Genomic DNA, 12,595 nt, shown 5'->3' on the forward strand with positions numbered 1-12,595 from the left:
TCATGCCAGCTGTTTTCTCTTTCACATATATGAGGAGTTTTGCCAGTCTCCTTTAAATCCTGTATATCTGGGATCAGGTATCAAGTATCCAAGTGGTTCTTATTTCATCTGTTGCATCCTTCTGTGTTGTCTTCTCTTGACCTTTTAAATCTGCAAGCTCTTCTCTGAGCAAGGATCATATCATTACATTTGCACAGTGATTATTGCCAAAGGTCTGGAATCAATGAGGGTTCCTATAATATAAATAGTTATGGAAGAAACTAGCAATCCAAGCCCAAATGACAAGGCATTTGTAAATAATATAGCTAGATCTTGATAGTTAAATTAACTGTAAAATCAGAAGGAACACTGGATAGCTGCACAAAAGCCTGTTAAGAAAATACATACTTGCACAATTTTATTTTGATCCTCCTGAAAATACCAGAAAACAGAAATTAAAAACTTAAAGAAATTAAAATAATTAAAACGAAATAAATTTGTTTTCTAATTCACAGCGAGAAGAGTTGTCAACTATTGGTGTTAAACTGAACTGTGTAAGCACACAGAGAAATGTTTTAGCTAGATTTCTACACTTTCACCAAATCACTTCTGGTGGAGAACAAAACAGGTAATATATTCAGAGACCTTAGCATTATACAAAATAGAGCTGGAAAGAGACATCCAAAAGTTAAGCCTGAAAAATGTTAATGTTAAGGGGGCAGTAATGCCTTTCTGTGATTGACTCTTCACCATGAAGGCACATGCTGGATTGAAAAAACAGTTATCCAAGGTTTATTTGTAACAAAATGATGGAATGATAGAATACTTTGGGTTTAAATGGATGTTTACAGAGCATCCAGTTCCACACCCCCTGCCATGGGCAGGAACACCTTCCACCAGATCAGGTTGCTCAGAGCCCCATCCAACCTGGCCTGGGACACTCCCAAGGATAGGGCAGCCACAGCTGCTCTGCCTGACCTGTGCCAGGGCCTCACCACTGTCACTGTAAAAAATTTCTTCCTAATATCTAGTCTAAATTTACCTTCTTTTAGCTTAAAAACACTACCCTTTTCCTATTGCTAGAGGTGTAATAAAAAGTCTATTCTCATCTTTCTTATAAGCACTGTAAGTTTTGAAAGTCTGCTCAGTGGAGCACCACCATCACCATAAGGAAAAACTGACTTTTTGCAGGTCCAGCTGTTGAAATACTTATTCAGGTTAGAGATTTCAGAGTTCTAATACCCATAATATTTTAAAAGAAAAATCTTCTCATACTCAGTAGCAGTCACAGAGCAGTTGAACATTAGGATTTCTCAGAAGTAGAGAATGTACAGAGAACATCCTCATGCTGCTGCACGTTTGTATATGCATCCAAACACTGAATGCAAGGAAAGAAAAATGGGTGTCCCATTCCAAAACAGATTCCAAAATGGATTCCAAAATGGAAGAGGAAAATGAATAAAAAGCATAAGCAAGGGAAGAAAATGCCTCCTAAAACAGAACTAACAACTGGACCAGAAAGCTTCAGTCTAGGAAGGAGACCAATGAAGAAGGATGTGAAAGAATTCTTTAAAATCTGCAGTGCCAGTGTCCAGTTCTGAGCTACCCAGTACAAGAAAGATAAAAACTTGCTGAGGAAGGGACTTTACTGTAAGGGAGAGGCTGAGAGAGCTGGGGCTGCTCAGCCTGGAGAAGAGAAGGTATCTTATCCACTGGGGTATCTTATCCACCTGTATAAACAGGCAGTGGGAAAGAATGAAGTCCTCCCAGTGACCAGTGGCATGACAAGAGGTGTGGAGGTGGTCAGATTTGGGGACAGGCTGCCCAGGGAAGCATTGAAATCTCCATCAGTGGATGTGCACAAAAGCCAGCTGGACATCTGCTCCAAGTGGCTCTGCTTCAGCAAAAGATTTGGACCGGGTGGTCTCAACAGGGTCTCTCTACCATAAGCTATTCTGAAAATCCTGAGTTGTAAGGGAAAAAAAAACAGTAAAGAAGAAATTACTGTACTTTTCTTAGTGAACAGATGGTATCAAAAGGAAATTAACAAGACAAAGGTTGGAAACAAATAAAAGAGCTTTTTACACAGTGCATAATTGAACTATGGAGCCCTTTATCGTAGTGTTTGTGGATGCTAAATAGCAATTAGATAACTGCACGGAAGAAACATTCATCAAGGTCAGTTAAATACAGTATTACCCAGAATGCATGGATTTCCTTAATCTACAAGTCATTGGAAACTGAGAGAACAGACAGAAAAATATATTTATATTTATATTTTATATTCATATATTCTTAACAATGTGGTCTCAGTCTTCTTTTGACTTTTGTTACTTGTCACAGTTGAGGACATGACATGACAGCTTACCTTGCATAGCTGGTCCTATGTTTAGAAGTACAATGCAAGTGCATTTTGTAATCCATTTCACTGCAAATGCTCTGAGGAAAAAAATAAAAATAATTAAAAAAATAAACTAGAGTTTGTCTCAGAGGAAGAAAATGTGCCTTAAGAAGAGAAAGAAATTATTTAGATGGAGATCAGGTTTGTTCAGCAAGAAAGTTCTATTCTCATATCTGCTTTTGATGACTGCCAAGGCTATTTAAAATTTTGATATTTCATATGTAATACAGGAAATTCCATAATGAAAACTATTCAGGCATAAGTTAATATTTAATATGCTTTTCAGAGGCTTGGTCTACTTCTAAAGTCTAGAAGTTTAAATAAAATTACTTAAATGACTTAATGTCAGACGGGAATTAGGAAGTCTGTGATTTTTGCAAAACACAAGAGTCTATTAGTAGACTGAAGGTTTTCCTGTTTAAAAAAGCAAATGTTACAGTTTAAAGAAAATCTGAAGCATATGCTGAATAAATGTTTCATCATAATTAATTTTTAGGCAAAATAGGGAAAAATTTGATTTGCATGAGCCAGAAGACTGGCTATCTCTGTAATGGACTACAATTGAGAAGACTGAACCTTAGGGTTTATCTTTAGCTTTGATTATGTCAAAAAACCAAGTTAATAAGCAGCTACATCACTGGCTTTGCAGTACAGGGAAGAAAAAGTTTGGGTAAGAGTTTTCACATTTCCTTTCTGGCTGAAGACCTGTATGCTCAAACAGAGAAGAATAAGTGGAAGTGACAGGATTTTGTGCAAAGATTCTGAACAAGGTTGAAAATGTTGAGAAATTGGACAGTGTGGGGATTAATTGAAGTCTGGGCAAGCAAGTTTTCTCTTGAAGATGAGAGCAGCTGAAACTGCCTTTGAACAGATGTCAGTGGGACACTGTGATTAAATACATCTTGTTTTTAAAGCTCTGCTGGTCCCTGTGGAGCGCTGATTATGAACCAGATCAATTATGCTTCAGTATTCATATTAAGGCTGCATTTTTTTCCTGCTGTTGTCTTCACTCCAAGTTTTTGGAATGAGATGGTAGAAAAGGAGGAACTCAGGTTACTAACTCAGGAAGGCTGATAGTTTTGTTTGGGTAGGAAGAATCCCATTGAATACCCTATTTCTTTCTTCCTTTAAATTAGTTTAGAACATTCCAGCTTTAGGTTTTGGGATTTTGGTTTTGTTTTCTTTCTTTACTTCTTTCCCCCCCCCCCCCCCCCCCATATCTGCCCTGGGTCAGTACTGATTTCCGTGGCCAGCACCTGAGCCTGATCCATGCTGTGTTGTGAAGCTGTTGTGAGCTTCATCTGAGGAGCTGAACACAGCTGTAACTGTTCCAAGTCCCTTTGTCTGTACTTTGATTGCTTTGATAATGTTCTTCAATTATGTGTGATGATAATCAAAGAACATTTAAAGCATTGTACACAAAAGAAATGTGTAACTGTGCTGGAAGTGGGATAAAAATTGTGTTTATTTAAATGCTGAGATAGTAGGAAAAGAAAAGGAGGAACCCAAGTGCTTAAAACAGCTTTTAAGCAGAATTTGAGTGTCTGTGGTGCTGACTCCATCCACTGAGCCAGATCACTTTGAAAAATCTCTCCATCACTCTCTTTGACCTTAAAGTTTCTGCCTCGGGTTGAACATGGTATTATGCCTATTTTGCTGGGTTTAAACAACACCAGCACTTAAATCAGGGCTCTGGGAGCAGGTGAGCCTCTCAGTTTGTGGCAGCCTCAATCTGATGGGTTTGATCCAAAGAAATATGAAACAAAGTCGAGAATCAGACATCACACAGACTTTCGCCAGCCACATTACAACAGTTGTCAGCTACTGATGAAAGTTCTCCAGAAGAAGGGGAGCCAAAGCCTGTGTCCTTCCTGGGCTCCAGGCTGACATAATTTCCCTGAGTACTGCTTCTTCCCATGGGCTGTGATTTCCCTGAGAAATCTTTGTACTGAGTGAAAGTTCCACCATAATCCAGGGACTAGAGCAAGGACATGGCCAGAACTTCTCTGTGCGGCATAATCTCCCAAGCTGTTGGACTCCTCATTCATTAGAGCTCATAAAAGCAGCTAGTTTTGATGACTGATTGACATTAATTACCTCTAGGATATAATCCCTCCTGTCTCTGACTATTTAAGTACTCTTCTGAAAAGTTAAGTGAGAAAAAGAGGGAAAAAATCCCTCTTGGAAACTGCTTCCACATCCACTATTCTTAACCATTGGCTGTTAATTATTCACTGTGTGTGAGCTCACATTGTGCCTTGCAGAAAAGGCACCATGAAAGATGTTATAGATAGCATTTATAAACACAAAGAGCTTTGTAAAACTACTTTTAGTCCATAGTACTCAAGACAAGCCTACACTACAGTGAGTCAACTGCCTCTCAGATTATTTGGACAGACTTTTATAAAACTCAGCACACAGTGATTTTGTTCTCTTTAATCAGTTTTCCACAGAGGGACCCACTGTGAATGCAAACCCTGGCACTGCTGACAAACAGAACTGAGGGTATTGAGATTTTCTCCCTTTCCCAAAAGAAGTCAAAACTACAGATATATATTTTACGTGCATATTTTGTTAAGGCTTATTTTCAGCACCAGGTTTTCAACTGGTGGAGCTGTGTGATTAGCTGAAATTAACTATAGTATATGGAAATTATATCTGCCACGGGAAAAGACCCAGAGTGACACAGCAGGACATGACAGGCTGCTCTGGAAGAAACAGTTTTCCCCTGAAGGCAGTAGAGCTCATTTTGGGATTCCACTTTAATCATGTGCTGTGGTCTCTCAGTATGTAAAAAAAGACCCCAATCAAAAGGGAATTACTGCCTGCAGATCACCGGGTCCGAGAGACATGAAAAACGATGCACTGCTTCCATGGGGAATGATTTACTGGCTCAGCACAGGCCCCTTAGAAAAAGGGCTTCTATAATTTTGTTTCTTGCTAAAGGATGAGGAGAGGACACCTGTGCTGTGGCTCAGAATACCACATATTTCAGATCTTTCTCATAGTGAGTTTCCACAGGGGATTGTCTCCAGTATCAAACCCACTTCAGGACATCCTTTTCTTTCTATTGTCCCACAGCTCATTCTTGCCTCTGTGTTACACTGTGAGATTGAGTGCAATGAAATCATACAAATTAACATGAAACACAGTGAAAAATACAGGGTTCTCCTGAATGAAGAAATTGGATGAAAGAAGTTTAATTGAGAGAAGTGATGGATGTGGTTAAAGTACTTCCAGTTCAAAGGAAGATACGCCTTGTTAACACTTAAATGAAGATAAATCAATCCCTATGCACTGCTTAGAGCGCCAAAAACTGTGCTGTGAGTGAAAAAAGTTCTCTGCATGTTGAGGAATGCACATACCTGCTGGGCAGTACTATGGAAGGAAACAGAGACCACAGAGCTCCATCCTTCCCAGCCCTTGGGGAATATCTCTATATTTTGGAAAGACAGCTGAGCTTCCAGAGTAAGTCCAGTTCTGTCTCCATGATCTCACTGGCTTCTAAGGGCTTCCTGTGAAGGGCTGAAATGCTTTGGAAAAATTTCATTGTGGTCTGAGGGTAGATTAGAAGTTTGGTGCCCATTCATCCTGATATCTAGTCTTTTAATAGTCAAATAATCTAGTGGGATAAATGAATGGCAAAGAAACATTTAATGAGATGGATTAAAATTCTTGGAAACAAGGGGTTTTATAGCCATTAGAAGTCGTCAGGCTTTTTATTTGCCTCAGGCAGACCAGCAAAGTTATTGGAGACTGCTGTGGAGTTTGAATTAGGTGAACTGAAGCTGTCTTCTAGGAGACATACACATGCGAGGGGAAATAACCAAAATCAGAATCAGTGACAAAAGGAGAAAAAAAGACAGTGTTGGCTTTGCTTCCTTTTAGGTACAGATCAAATCCAAGGGGGCAAATTACTGCATTGGAACAACTGGTTCTTTGAACATTGGAAGTTTGAAGAATGGAAGAGGCTCATCTGCTACAGGGTGGTCACTCTGCTGAATTTTCAAAAGGTGACAGTATTTCTTGGTTTAGTTTTGGGGTTTTGTCTCCTGAAGGTAAGAGGATTATAGAAATTTCTGCTACACCTTCTCTTTTTAATTATTCTTGCTGCAGACCTCAGCTGTTCTAATCAGCAGAGAAATTAATACAGTCTCCTTTCTTGATTAAAGATTCATTTCCATGAAACATACATTCATAAAATCTCTTTGAGACCTCCCCAGTCCAGCAGATACAGTTGAAACCAGCCAGCAGATTCAGCAGTTATACTGTGAGGAAGCTCAGATGGATGAAAAGTGGTAACATACACCTTCCAGCACTGAAAATGTTCTCCTTAGCTTTGATGTCTGTCAAATAAAATTATGCTAGCCAATTTCTCCTCTACCAATCCCCAGAATACAGGATATTAAGAGCTTGAATTTTATATGAAAAAAAAAAAATCTGAACCCAACTTGGTGTCTTATTGAAAAATGCTGTTTTATCACCTTAGATCCAGGGGCAAAACCATCACCTTTGATAGAAAGCATTAGCTCTCACTTCTCATCACCTCTACTGAATAAACTACTTTTTTTAGACACTTTATTGCTACTATTATATTTAAAACAATCCACATTGTCTGTACTTCTATCTTTTGAGAATGCCCTTCCCATTGTCCTTCAGTCTCCTGTTGAAGACCATGGGGCAAATTTGGGCACAAATGGAAAATATCCATTATATAGTCTGGACCTATCCCCTGCAAGATAATCCTTGCCCACATTTTGTTGCAAACAGCTTGAGCAGTTTGAGCCTGATTGTCCTAGGGTGACATTATGATGCTTGTATCCCCATTCATGTGTTCTGTTTATGTGGGATATCATGTTCTGTGTCTTCAAGACTAGCTCTGAAGAGCGAATGTTTTCTTTTGGTTTTGCTATCAGCCGCTCCCCCATGGAGGTTGGACATACAGACAGGGCAGTACGTAGTCCTGCTTTTGCTTTTTCTTTGCTTTTTGCTTTGCTTTCGCTTTCGCTTTGCTGTCCTGCTTCACTTTCGCTTTGCTGTCTTGCTTCCGCTTTTTGCTTTTGCTTTGCTGTTTTCCTTCTGCTTTGCTCAGGCTTTGCTCTCGCTTTTTGCTTCTGCTCACTAGTTAGTTTAGCTAAGCAGTCCAAATTTTTCCTGGACTGTTTTTCCTTTCCCTTTTTTGGGCCTACTCGAACCTGCTCCGGACTGGGGCCTGGCAAACACCAAGAGTTTGCACCCTGTGGCCTAGCGGGGCCTACTGTGGGCAGCAGCCATTTCCAGCACTGGAGTGACTGACAACACAGAAACCACCCCCAAGAGAGATCTTCTGAATTTGTCATGTTTTTCAGAGCAGTGAAAGAGTGGTGTCATCCGGTATTGTTCATTTTGTGTGCTGGGGGGTGCTGTGCCTGTTAAATAAACAGGTTCTTTCCACTTCTCTCTGAGGAATCTTTCCCAAACTGCTTTGTGGGGCGGGGCTGTGTGGGTTTGCTTTCTGGAGGGGCCCCCTTTTTGGAGGTTTTCTCCCAAATTTGCCCTAAACCAGGACACTGATGAAGGTTTTACAGTCCTGCTCCGCAGCCTGAAGAGCTCCTCAGCTTTACAGACAGCTCAAACAGGGCAAAGAGCTGCACTTGGCTGGGATTACACAAAGTTCAGTCAAGGCACAGCAGTTATAACAGCATTGTGCAGCTCTGTTATTCGGGCTTCAAGCTTTCCAATAAATTACTCCTTCTACAGCCTTGATGGTCTGTGATTTCACCTCCCTTGCAGAGAAACCATTTTTCACAAGTTTCAACATCTGCAGAGAAGTTTGAGTGGCTGTAGGTAAGGCAAGGAGGCAAAGGATGATCCCTCCAGCTAAGGCAGTGATACAGTCAAGGGCACAGCAATCTTCCTCTCCTGGAAGTGATGGAAAAGCTCCATAATGGAGCAGACATTCCCTGAGCTGCACAGATGCCACATTAGTGCTACACCCAGGTGTGCAGGGGGAGCTAATTGAGGAATTGAGTGGGATCTGGGAGCATGGCAGGAATCGCCAGCCCAGCACACGGGACCCAGCTGGGCTTCAGGAGCAAATTGGATCAGGAACCCAAGGCAAGATGAGGCCTTGACAGGGGAGGCAGCAGGCCTGGGAGTGAGGAAAGACAAAAGAATAATTAAATCAAGGAGTTTGGTACAGCAAGGAGTGGGGGTAGTGCTGAAAATAAATGCACAGCGCATGGCTCAGTGCAGGGCTTTGAGGGCACGCAGTAGGATTTGATGGAAACCCCCCGATGATGTACAGGGAAGGCTGCTCCTTGCCCAGGCTCCCTGATGCTCCTGCTGCTGACGATGATGATGATGATGGTGCTGCTTCAGCAGGTGCTCAGCTCCAGCATTTGCTTCCTTCCACGAGAGCCCAGCATGCAGTCTGGGATTGGAGGAACTGACTGGGGAGCTCCAGGGATGTGTGTGCTCCACAATCCCCCCATTGCTGAATCACTGAAGTTAAAAAAGACCTCTAAAATAATTGAGTCCAACCACTGACCCAGCACCAAGCTGAAACCTTCCTTGAGCAGGCAGGATATAGGTCCTGCCTTTCCAACAGAGGCAGCTGTCTAAAACATTGTTTTCATGCCAATTTTGAGGCATTTTAACATTTCCTGCATTTTAGAGACAGTCTGAAGGCTGCTCTGAGCTACTGCTGGAGAACAGACCTGTCCTCCATCCAGGAAGAAGGATGTGGAGAGCTGGGCACAACAAGGGCTGGGCCCTTCCCACCTCCAGCTTAAAATGAGTTACAACCCACCCAGGGAAAGTCAATCTCTTTCTAATCAAATAAATTTAGCCACCCAAAAGCTTTGCTGGATCAGGCTCCTGTTGCTGTAGAATGCTGCAGCATCTGCCTGGAGACATTTTTTGGTCTGTGGAGTTACCAGCTATAATCTTTGAGCTGTTTTTAGACTGAGCATATGCTCTGTGCATATTAAGCTGTTTTACTGCTTCTGTTTTCTGATGTAACTTAACAATGATGCAAAAACAGTGTCAGTTCTGAGTTTCCCATGGAATCTGGATTGTTTTGCCACCATCTGTCTGCATTACTGACTTTCAAAACTGTAGGAGATAAAGACTGATAGTTTATCAAGCCACCTTTCTGATGTTCGGCTTTCTGGCAGACTGATGAAAACTTGTGTTGAATCCTAGTCTTGTCTTAAAAGCAGAGAGTCAGCCCTAAAAGTGAAGCTGAAACAGGGAAGGTTTAAATTGTGTATTAGGGGAAAAAAATCTCCAAAAAGGTGGTCAGGCACTGGAACAGGCTGCCCTGGGCCAGTGGTAGAATCACTGTCGTGGGAAATGTTCAAAAATTGTTTAGATGTGGCACCTGGGGAGGTCTTTTCACAGTGAACCTGCCAGTGGTGGGTTAATGGTTGGATTTGATGGTCTTAGAGGTCATTCCAGCCTTAATGATTCTGTGTTTCTTAGTAATAACTATTCGGTAATGCCCTAGAAAAAGCTAACGAAGTGGTTCAGACCTCAGTGCACTGGATTTTTTATGGCTCTTTATGTTCTTTAAAGGAGAAAGTTCAAAACAAAGCATACCCGAAAAGGCAGGGAGAGCATGTTTTCAAGAAACAGTGGCTTCTTGCAAAAAAAAAAAAAGTTCTGTAGACAATATGATGGCACTGTCCTTTTAAATTGGACCTCTTACATGATTTCTAACACCTAAATATCAAGAAATACATTCAGCTTCTCACTCATCATAGGCACCTATGGTGCTGGCTTGATTGCAGACATGTGAAGTGCTCTGAGCTCCATATTTTTAGTTTGCAGAAGACCCTGTAAAGGTGATTTTTGCGCTGTTTTATACAGGAGTGGACTACAGAGGGTAGGATTTCTAGCCTGCCTTCTACTTTGTTGTTTGGGGAGGCACAAAAGTGCTTCCAGTAATAAACTGAGCATTTATCTAATTCACAGTAATTTTCATAGCACCTTATCTTGGGTTTTTAAGTGACTCTTCAGATTTCCACATCACCTGTATAATTTCTCCTTATCCTCATTCCGATTCTGCAAAGTCAAAATGAGATCAGACACTCTAGTTTTAAAAGACCATTTATGTACATTAACTCAGGGAAATAAAACCCCACCACACAACACTTTGGCACTAAGCAAGGTCCTAACTGCCATGCAATCTCATTGAGCTGAATCTGTCCTAGAATTTGTTCTCCCCAGGCAGAATGGGCACAGCAAACCTTTTCATCTGAATGGTTCCCCTGGGAGTAGTTAGGTTCTACATTTTTTTTTCTACAGCCCACAAAGTTCCCTGCTATCCCTTCAGCCCTGTTGATACAGCTGCAGTTTAAACCAGGTCTGTGAAATTATCTGGGTTAAAACAAACAGCAAAACCTTATTTGCTGCATCATTTTTATGTTTTTGCCTCATTCAACATCACTGTGGACTCTGCTGTGCTGGCACAGCAGATGGGAGGGGAAGGTGAAGGGGAAAGGGGGAAAGGAAAGGGGAAAGGGAAGGGGAAGTTTTCTTTAGAGAAGGAAACTGAAGGAGTGTCTACCTCAACCCTTTTTTGCTGTGCTCTTTTCTTTCTTGATAGGCAAGGGTTTGAGCTCAGCAGATCAGTAATAGCCAGCTCCCCTTCAAAGGGAAAAAAAAGGTGGATAGTGACCCCCAAGTAAGGAAGGAAGCAAAGGAATGCTGTGTAGTGCATGCATTTTCCTGGCTCATTTGATAAATTTCTTTTCAATACCCCCAGCATTTTGTAATTTGAACTGCTGCCTGCTATTTGTTTTACTTTAATCTGTGTCATTTCTCTGTGTTTATTATCTTCCTTCCCACTGTCCCTCAAGTTCTGCATTTCTATCCAGCCTCCCACGATATTAGCAAGCCTTTTCATGAAGGGAGGACTGTGTTTGTGGCGAGAGAAAACTTCAATAAATTACCCATGCAATTTGTAACTGTCAGAGTACAAAATACAAAGTACTTTAAAAAAATAAATAAAACAAATTTTTTCATTTACATTCCATACTAGGAACTTTTATTTTCTACTAAAACTAAACCCTTTATCTGAACTGTCAATGTTATAGATGGTGCCTTTATATATTTAAAGATTTGCATAGTTTTTATCAAATTGATGCACTTAACTGATTTAACATTCCAGTCACTTATTTAGAAAGGGGGAAAAGATAATATTTTAAAAGAATATGAAAAATGGATTGCCTTTATTCAGGTCAGTTCATTAATCTGTCTTGCATTTGTTCACTTCAGACACAGCAGCTCTTTTTGGTGTTTATTCAGGATATAGTGTCTGAGAGATGCATTGTGGGATTGATCATCCATCTTGGTTTTCAAACTCTTTATAAATTCTCACTCCTCTCATGTTCTTTTGTTACCAGAAGTCCACACATGGTGCTGAAGGCCCTGACCAACACTGAAGATTAATTCAGGAATCACTAGTTGAAGCAAGGAGGTTTGGGTTGGGTTGGCTTAGTTTGATCTGCTGTTTTGGAAGCCGTATGTTAAAGCTTAGGACTGCATTTTCAGGTCCTGAGACCAGCTTTAACCTTACTGTGTGTTTTGAGACCATTCTGCACAGGTGGTACAAATCTACCACAGTTCCCCAAAACTGCGAGTTCCTTGCAGCCTAACTCAGTCTGTCAGAGCTGCTTTCCCCTGTCCCAGCGTGGATAAGGTTCGTGCCTACAGAGTTCAGGCAGCAAGCCAACAAAATCCTGATCCATCACTTTTATAGTACTGGCTTTCTTATGGCTGAACTCACTGAACTGATTTACTCAGTGAGCTCGGGAACATCAGGGGTGGTACCAGTGGGACAGGGTATTTCTCTATGGCAGTCCCAGTCCAATCTATCCTGCCATGGAGCAGAACCTTTGAACTACCTCAGTCTGTTGGTACAGCAGATTTTTACACTGAAAGTGCCCACTATGATCCCTGGTGTCTGGAGTGTGATAGTTTGTTTAACAGTCTTAACCAGGGAAAATATATTAAGGAGTATTCAGTCCAATGCACTAAAGCATAATAAAATTGGGTAGCAGGAAGGTTAGGTCAAATAAATTCAAATGAAAAAGAATGAATTGAGTCAAGGTGTTTAAGCACTTTGTAAGCTTGGCAAAGAAGGCAGTAAATTCACAATGGAACGTTTACACCAGGACTGGATGTCTTACTTAATAATAAGCTATGGTTTAGCCACCACAAAGTTATTGA

This window comes from Geospiza fortis, unplaced genomic scaffold, assembly GCF_000277835.1.
Source record: "Geospiza fortis unplaced genomic scaffold, GeoFor_1.0 scaffold49, whole genome shotgun sequence".
Lineage (NCBI taxonomy): Eukaryota > Metazoa > Chordata > Aves > Passeriformes > Thraupidae > Geospiza > Geospiza fortis.